Here is an 8,932-nt window from a genome sequence, read left to right on the forward strand (position 1 = left end):
GTTAGGAAAGCAAAGGATGGGAGGTCAAGGGAATCACTGTACCTCATAAAGTAATAAAGTCAAGTGGAGAGTATGATTATATAATTTGCAGATGATACCAAGCTGGGAGGGGTTGCTGGCTCTTTGGAGGATGGGGTTAGAATTCAAAATGGCCTTAACAAATTGAAGAATTGGTCTGAATTCAAAAAGATTAAATTCAATAGACAAGTGCAAAGTACTTGACTTACAAAGAAAAAAAATCAAATGTACAACTACAAATGGGGAATAACTGGCTATCCAGAAATACTGCAGAAAAGGATCTGGGGTTATAGTGGATCACAAACTCAGCATGAACCAACAGTATGATGCAGTTTCAAAAAAAGGCTAGTATTGTTCTGGGGTGTATTAACATGAGTGTTGTACATATGACATTAGAGAGAATTGTCCCACTCTAGCAGGAGAGCGGAGGAGGAGGGAGGGAGGGGAAGAAACCTTTTGTAGTGATAATCAAGGTGGGCCATTTCCAGCAGTTGACAAGAACGTCTAAGGAACCAGGGGTGGGGGGAGGAATAAAAATGGGGAAATAGTTTTACTTTGTGTAATGACCCATCCACTCCCAGTCTTTATTCAAGCCTAAGTTAATTGTATCCAGTTTGCAACCTGAAGCAAATACTCACCAGCAACCACACACCAAACAACAGAACCACTAACCCAGGAACCTATCCTTGCAACAAAGCCTGTTGCCAACTGTCCACATATCTATTCAGGAAACACCATCATAGGGCCTAATCACATCAGCCACACTATCAGAGGCTCGTTCACCTGCACATCTACCAATGTGATATATATATGCCATCATGTGCCAGCAATGCCCCTCTGCCATGTACATTGGCCAAACCGGACAGTCTCTTCGTAAAAGAATAAATGGACACAAATCAGACATCAAGAATTATGACATTCAAAAACCAGTCGGAGAACACTTCAATCTCTTTGGTCACTCAATTACAGACCTAAAAGTAAAAAGAAAAGGAGTACTTGTGGCACCTTAGAGACTAACCAATTTATTTGAGCATGAGCTTTCGTGAGCTACAGCTCACTTCATTGGATGCATACTGTGGAAACAGTTTGCATCCGATGAAGTGAGCTGTGGCTCACAAAAGCTTATGCTCAAATAAATTTGTTAGTCTCTAAGGTGCCACAAGTACTCCTTTTCTTCTTGCTAGGTATAGTAAGTAGAGAGGAGGCTGATGGCCGAGTGCTTTGTGAGGAGGGGAGGGAGAAGCAGAGCAGCCCTGTGGATTGCTGTTACTCCAGTCTCAAATAGCCTCGTTTGCCAATCTCTAGGGAATGTTGCAGGGACCATTTTTCCAGCAGGCCTTTGAGGAGTCTTACTGGAGGGTGTGTTGGGGTGCTAATGTTTTTCATGAAGAGCTGCTGCTTTGTAGACGGGGGAGGCTGAGTGAGAGTAGGGTTACTATACATCCAGGTTTTCCTTGACATGACCTCTTTTTTGGTAGTCTGCTCTCCATCCAGGAGGATTTTTGAAAAAAAGTCAGTCTGGGGTTTTTGCAGGGCAGATTCTGCAGCTCAGAAAGAGCCCCCAGGGGTCCGCTTCCTGATTGGTCCCTCCCTTGCATCCTCAGCTGATTGGGCCATTCCCCTGCAGCCTTGAGAGGGGATCTTGCACTAACTGATGGCTGATGCTGGGTCCTGGGCTTGTGCAAGCCGCCCTGCCAGCATCACAGGGAGTGACACTACCCCCCCCACCTCCAGTGAGTACCCCCAGTGCAGTTAACCCCTCCAGCTCTCCCCAGGTACCCTTCCTTCCCAGTACACCCCCCTCTCATACCCCCCCAGATATCCCCTCCAGCACCTCCAGGTCCCGCCCCCCCCCAGTACACACACACCCCTCTGGCACATCCCCAGCCCCTCCCAGTACACACCCCCAGGTAGCCCCTCCCAGTACACACAACCCCCTCCTACACACACACACCCAGGTATGCCCTCCAGCACCCCCCCAAGTACCCCTCCCAGTACACACACACCTCCAGCACCCCCCCCGGGTACACCTCCCAATACGTGTACGTACACACACACACACACACACACACACCTCCTTCTGCACCCCCAGGTACTCCTCCCAGCACACACACACACACACACACACCCCTCCCGCACCTCCCCAGTACACACACAAACACCCCTCCAGCACCCCCAAATACCCCCTCTAGTACCCCATACTGTACCCCTTCCACTTCTGCCCCAGTGCCCCACCTCCCCAGCGTCCTCTTTTTGGGAACCTAAAATATGGTAACCCTGATGAGAAGTGTGTTTTGATTTTGTAATTTTAAATAATTGGCAGGCCCTGTATTAATTTCATATTGTTAAAAATCAAAATAACTGAACTATTGACCCACACTGGAATTGATAATGAAATTCAGTAGTCACCAATTTTCAACTGGCCCTTGCTTTAAGGGGGTATTTCTTTTCCTGCACTCTGCTCTCCAGATGACCTTCAGAGGGAACTCAGCAGAGACATTTAAATTCTGTTGGATCACCCCCAAAATTGTAATAGGGTTGTAAACGGTTAACCGGTAAGCATGAGGTTTACCAGTTAACCAACCTTAACCTTTAACCCTAGCAGTGCTGCATGGGTGAAGGACTCCAGCCACACCAGCCAGAGCAGCCCTGGCCGCATTGGGCTCGCTGGCCAGAGGGACCACAGCCCCAGCCACGCCGAAGCAGCTCCAGCCCCAGCTGCACCGCACTGACCGGCAGTACCTGGGCCTCGGCTGCGCCGGAGTATCCCCGGCTGACCTGGAGCAGGCCCCAGCCCCGGCCCCAGCTCCTGCCATGCCAGGCCCACCGGAGCTACCTTGGTTAACTATATCATTTTAATCGTTTAACTAGTTAATTTTTTCCAACTGATATTTACATCTATAGATTGTAAACAGCTCACTTTGGTGGTGTTTTACTCAAAAATCCTTTCAGAGAAGTTCTGGCCTCAAGACAGCATCTAATAGGTGACCTATACACCTAAAAACTCCTCAACCTAATAATGTTGATGCGATATACTTAGGTTTCTGCAAGGCATTTGATTTTGGACTGCACAACATCTGATTAAAAAACTTGCATGATACACAGTCATCATGGCACACATTAAATGTATTGAAAACTGACAGGTCCCAAAATGTAACTGCAAATGGGGAATCATCTTTGAGCGGGTGTGTTTCCAATGGGGACCCCGCAGAGACTGGTTCTTAGCCCTATGCTATTTAACATTTTATCAATGACTTGGAAGAAAACAAATTAATCACTGATAAATTTTCAGATGACAAAAATTGGGTCAGTGGCAAATAATGAAAAGGACAGGTAACCGACACAAAGTGAACTGGATTGCTTGGTAATCTGGGCACAAGCAACAAAACATTTTGCTTACTGTATTGTGGGAAGCAATGACTCTGAAAAAGACGTGGTGGCCATGTTGGATAATCAGCTGAAGGTGGAGTCCCAGTGTGATCCTGTGGCCAAATGGGCTAATGCGATCCTTTGCCCAGATTATGGATCATCTCAAGTAGGAGTAGAGAGGTTATATTACTTCGGTATTTGGGACTGGTACAACTGCCCCTGGAACACTATGTCCATTCCTAGTGTCCACAATTCAAGAAGGATGTTGACAAATTGGAGAGGGTTCAGAAAAGAGCCATAGCAGTGATTAAAGAGTTGGAAAACATGCTTCATAGTGATATATTGAAGGAGCTAAATCTATTTAGTTTAACAAAGAGAAAGTTAAGGAATGACATGATCAGAGTCTATAAATATCTAGTCAGACTGTGGAATTGGTATATCAGGAATCAGACCACCATACAGGCCATATACCTTCTAGGCATTCGGAACTCCCTGGTAGACAGACTGAGCAGAAGCTTCTCCATAGACCACGAATGGGAAACACATGACACAGTTCGACCCAACGTCTTTGCTCAGTGGGATACTCCCCGATGGGACCTCTTTTCATCCCAGACAAACAGATAGCTTCCCATGTATTGCTCCAGGGACCCATAGACAGAGACTTCCCGGGGCGATGCTCTCCTACTCCCTTGGACAGACAGTCTCAGATATGTATTTCCCCTATTCCCTTCATACCACAGGTTACATGGACAGAGCCACCATCATCCTCCTAGCACCCTCCTGGTCCAGAAAGTTTTGGTTCACGAACCTCCGAAGGATGTCCGCATGCCTGCCCACCAGGAGCTGCCCATTTCCAGATCTCTTAACCTGAAACGGCGGGAAACTCAAGAACCCAAACCTGGACTCACTCTACCTCAGGGGTGGGCAAACTTTTTGGCCTGAGGGCCACATCGGGGTTCCAAAACTGTATGGAGGTTCCTCCCCAAACAGCCTGGCCCTCACCCCCTATCCGCCCCCTCCCACTTCCCACCCCCTGAATGCCCCCCTCAGAATGCCCGACCCATCCAACAGCCCCTGCTCCCTGTCCCCTGACTGTCCCGACCCCTATCCACACCCCCTGACAGGCTCCCCGGGACTCCGACGCCTATCCAACCGCCCCCTGCTCCCTGTCCCCTGACCCCTATCCACACGCCGACAGGCCCCCTGGGACTCCCACGCCTATCCAACCACTCCCTGCTCCCTGTCCCCTGACTGCGCCCCTGAACCTCCTGCCCCTTATCCAACCCCCCCGCTTTCCGCCCCCTTACCATGCTGCTCAGAACAGCAGGACTGCCAGCTGCGCTGCCCAGCCGGAGCCAGCCCCACTGCTGTGCTGCCCGGCTGAAGCTCGCAGCCCTGCTGCCCAGAGCGCTGGCAGCATGGCGAGCTGAGGCTGCGGGGGAGGGGGGACAGCAGGGAATGGGTTGGGGGCTAGCCTCCCCAGCCAGGAGCTCAAGGGCCAGGCAGGACAGTCCCGCAGGCTGGGTGTGGCCCGTAGTTTGCCCACCTCTGCTCTACCTCATGGCCTGGTATTTGGATGGGTATTGAAGATAGAACGTTCATGCTCTGCCCCTGTCCAGGAAATTCTCAAAGTAGGAAAGATTCTATGAGAGCCTGCTACCAGGCTAAATGGTGCTGCTTTTCAGCTTGGGTGCAACGCCACCAACATTCCCTCAATGCAGTGGGCATTCGGGTTAACCTCGACTACCTCTGCGCCTTGAAGACATCAGGTCTAGATCTTAATTAACTGCGAGTACACATACCAGCTGTGACACATGGCCAAAAAGGGTTAAGCAGCTCTCAGGCTAATTGACCCAGACTCAATCTTAAGAGACATGTTAGAAAAATATGTAAATGGTAATTAGAGTCATTCCATGTTAGATAGTCTAGAACTTTGAAATGCAAACCTGTATTGTTAGAGAACTAGAGGCGATACTAATTGTGTTTACTTATATCTTGTTAGATGTTAGCCATATAAACAGACAGTTCCTGTCTATTACTATAGCTATTGATTCAGAGATCAAAAGAGAATATTAACATTTAGATGAACCTTGGGTGAAATACTGTCATTGTCTATATGTCTTTTTAAAGTTTGTGATAAACTGCTTAATGGATAAATTACCTTATGTTAATCCATGTAGTTAATTACCTGTGATGTCTGGGAAACAGAAGGTTACCTCAAAAGCCTATTGTTCACCTAGGACTGTATGGTCAAGAGGCTGTTAGAAAACTATATAAAAGACTCTTGGGACCTGATCCCTTTATCTCAGATCTGCTTGATGCTTTATGCAGGGGAAGCTTAAGTTGTACGACTCAGATCTCCAGTTCCACCTGGATCACCCTGGATATTAACACTGGACTATAACCTATGGACTAATTCTAAGAACTCTGCAATTCCAAAGCTCACTATCTCTACTATGAAACTGATCTCAGAACTGTTCTCATGCCTGGTGTATACCTATCTTTTAACCAATTCTCTCTCTCTCTTTTCTTTTTTAATAAATTTTAGCTTAGTTAATAAGAATTGGCTGTAAGCATGTATTTGGGTAAGATCTGAAATATCCATTAACTTGGGAGGTAATTTGTCCAACTTTCTTATATGATGAATAAGATTTTCAGTAATCCTCATCATATTTGACTTGCGTGTCCAGGTAGAAACCCAAGACTGGATTGCTGTAAGGGAACTGTGTTTTGGCTTCTGTGCAAACCAGCAAGGTATTATAGAAGTGTTTTGTGCTGGCTTGGTAAATCTAAGTGTTGGAATATCCATCAGCTTTTGGGATTGTCTGCCCTATTTTTTGCAGTTTGTCCTAACTGAGAGTGAGTTTGTGTGTGTGGTTTTTGGAGGGGGGTGTGGGGGGGGTGAGAAAACCTGGATTAGTGCTAGAAATGACCCACCTTGATTATCATGCGCATTATAAAGAGAGGTTTCAAAGAGGGATGGGCTATTACCAGCAGGAGAGTGAGTTTGTATGTGTGTGTGGGGGGGGGGGGGGGGGGAAGGGTGAGAAAATCTGGATTTGTGCTGGAAATGGCCATACTTGATGATCACTTTAGATAAGCTGTTACCAGCAGGAGAGTGGGGTGGGAGGAAGTTTTGTTTCATGGTCTCTGTGTGTATATAATGTCTTCTGCAGTTTCCACGATACGCTATGCATCCGATGAAGTGAGCTGTAGCTCACGAAAGCTCATGCTCAAATAAACTGGTTAGTCTCTAAGGTGCCACAAGTACTCCTTTTCTTTTTTCTTTGTCCTAACTGAGTAACTTCAGTGTGCCCACACCCCCATGGGACCCCGATCACACCAGCGATTGGCACATTCCTTCCTCCGGTGGAGCGGTGTTCTATCTTTATGCTGTGGTGCAATTTATGAAGGCTTGATCAAGACCTTCCCAACAATCATCAAACCTGCACCTTAATGGAACCATAATCACAATCACCTGCCCGTCCTTTGAACCTATGGCAACATGTGCCATGACCTACCTCTCCATGAAAGTGCCTTTCTTAGTGGCCATCATGTCAGCCAGAAGAGTCAGTGAGCTAGCTGCCATGATGGCAGCTGCTTTTTACACAGTATTCCACAGGAGAAGGCCTTCGGTTACCCTCCACATTCCTCCCCAAGCTTGTTTCAGAATTCCATATCAACCATTCAATTCACTTACCTGTATTTTTTCTGAAGCCTCACACTTCCCCTGAAGACAAGATTCTGTACTCCGTCGATATCAGACATGCCCTGGTGTTCTATCTGCACAGAAGAAAACCCAGTAGCAAATCTCCGAGACTCTTTGTCGCCACAACAGCTGGGTCACGGAGACAAGCCACAGAGAGAATTTTTAAATGGGTCTTGGGATGCATGTTAGAATGCTACAAAAGAGCAAAGCTTCCCCCGCCTGGAGGTGTTACAGCCCACTCCTTATGAGCACAAGCAGTCTCCACGGCATCCTGATTGGACGTCCCATTGCAGGACATTTGCAAAGCGGCAACTTGGCCTCTGTCTGCACATTTACAGCACACCACACCCTGACGCAAGCAGCTGTTGCAGATGCAGCAGTGGGAACAGCAATAAAAAGCGTCACTACTGCCAACTTCCTCACACTCTTCTCCAGACTGAGCGCTGCTTGAGAGTCACCCACATGTGGAATACGCATGGGGACCAGCACTTAAAGAAGAAATGACGATTACTTACTGTAACTGGAAGCTCTTGGAGGTCCCTATCTGTATTCCACTACCTGCCCACCTGCCCTTCTGCTTTGGACCCTATTGCATCGCAGTAAGATGAGGAACTGGAGAGGCACCGACCTACTCCGCCCCTTATGCCCCTGGACTGAAGCATGCGGGAAGATACTTTACATGTATCGGTCAACGGACACTGCTTGGAAGAATTTCCAGACTCGTGCGCATGGTACGCATGCCTACCCACTTGTGGAATACTGATAGGGACCACACATCTCAAAGAACATCCAGTTACAGTAAATAATCTTCATTTCTGGATGGCTCTTCTGCAGTTCAAAGGTGCATTGAGTGACAGAGACCCAACAATGGGGTGGTATTTTACTGTGAAATCTCTTTTGTCACAATGTGTCTAAATAGTTCAATGGCGTGTGACATTTTGTTTGAAGGATGGGCATGGAAAAAGAATCACAGGCATTTGTGGCTGACAAATGTCATTTGGCCAGGCAGCTTTTTATAAATAGAGTATAGGTTTTGTCATAGTGGATCATACCATTGATCTGCATAAGCTGAGATCCTGTCTCTGATGCAGTCAGTTCTAGAGACCTTAGAGAAAAAGTGGGACAGAGCTGCATAATGGTCATATCTACATGGGAAAGAATCCTATTGGACCTCTTAACAATCAGTTTAAAATTTGATGTGCTTTTTGCATAGTTAATTAATAAATCAGTTCTTTTTCCCCATGCAATGAATAATACATGGTCCAGCTACTATGCAGTATATAGGGCATATCTGCAAGTAGTAAAATATTGTTAGTGCAACATTCATTGATCTTCATGCTACCTTTCCTCCAAAATTTGTACGAGAAATTCAGCAATAAAACCAAAGTGAGAATGCAGCTTAAGGAATTTGCAATTTCATGGTTTCCGGTGCTGCAAGACTTGCTGGAAGATTATGTCCCCACTCTGAGCAGTAAAGAAGTTGCACTCCTCATGTTGTTCTCTGTAGGTGCCCACCTGCACAGGTTAACAGTTTACCCATTTCTAGCAGTCATTGCATCTGGAGTGCATGAGTTTGTGCACGCATGCGTGCTTGATCATAAGACAGAAAGAACAAGGCAGTGTTTTCCAGGCTTGGAAATCAATATCTAATGAATATTTATTCTGTTAATGCTCCATCCCTCCCGATGAACATAAAATTCTCTTCAATTATTCAGTCTACGTGCAGACATCTAAAGTCAGAACATAGGTTTCTGCAGCAGCAAATGCTCTTTAAAACCATTCCTGGTTTCTGAGTTTTTTAAAAGGCTCTCCCTTTTTTTTAATGTTTAAACCATT

The sequence above is a fragment of the Natator depressus genome, chromosome 7 (genome assembly GCF_965152275.1).
Source record: "Natator depressus isolate rNatDep1 chromosome 7, rNatDep2.hap1, whole genome shotgun sequence".
Classification (NCBI taxonomy): domain Eukaryota; kingdom Metazoa; phylum Chordata; order Testudines; family Cheloniidae; genus Natator; species Natator depressus.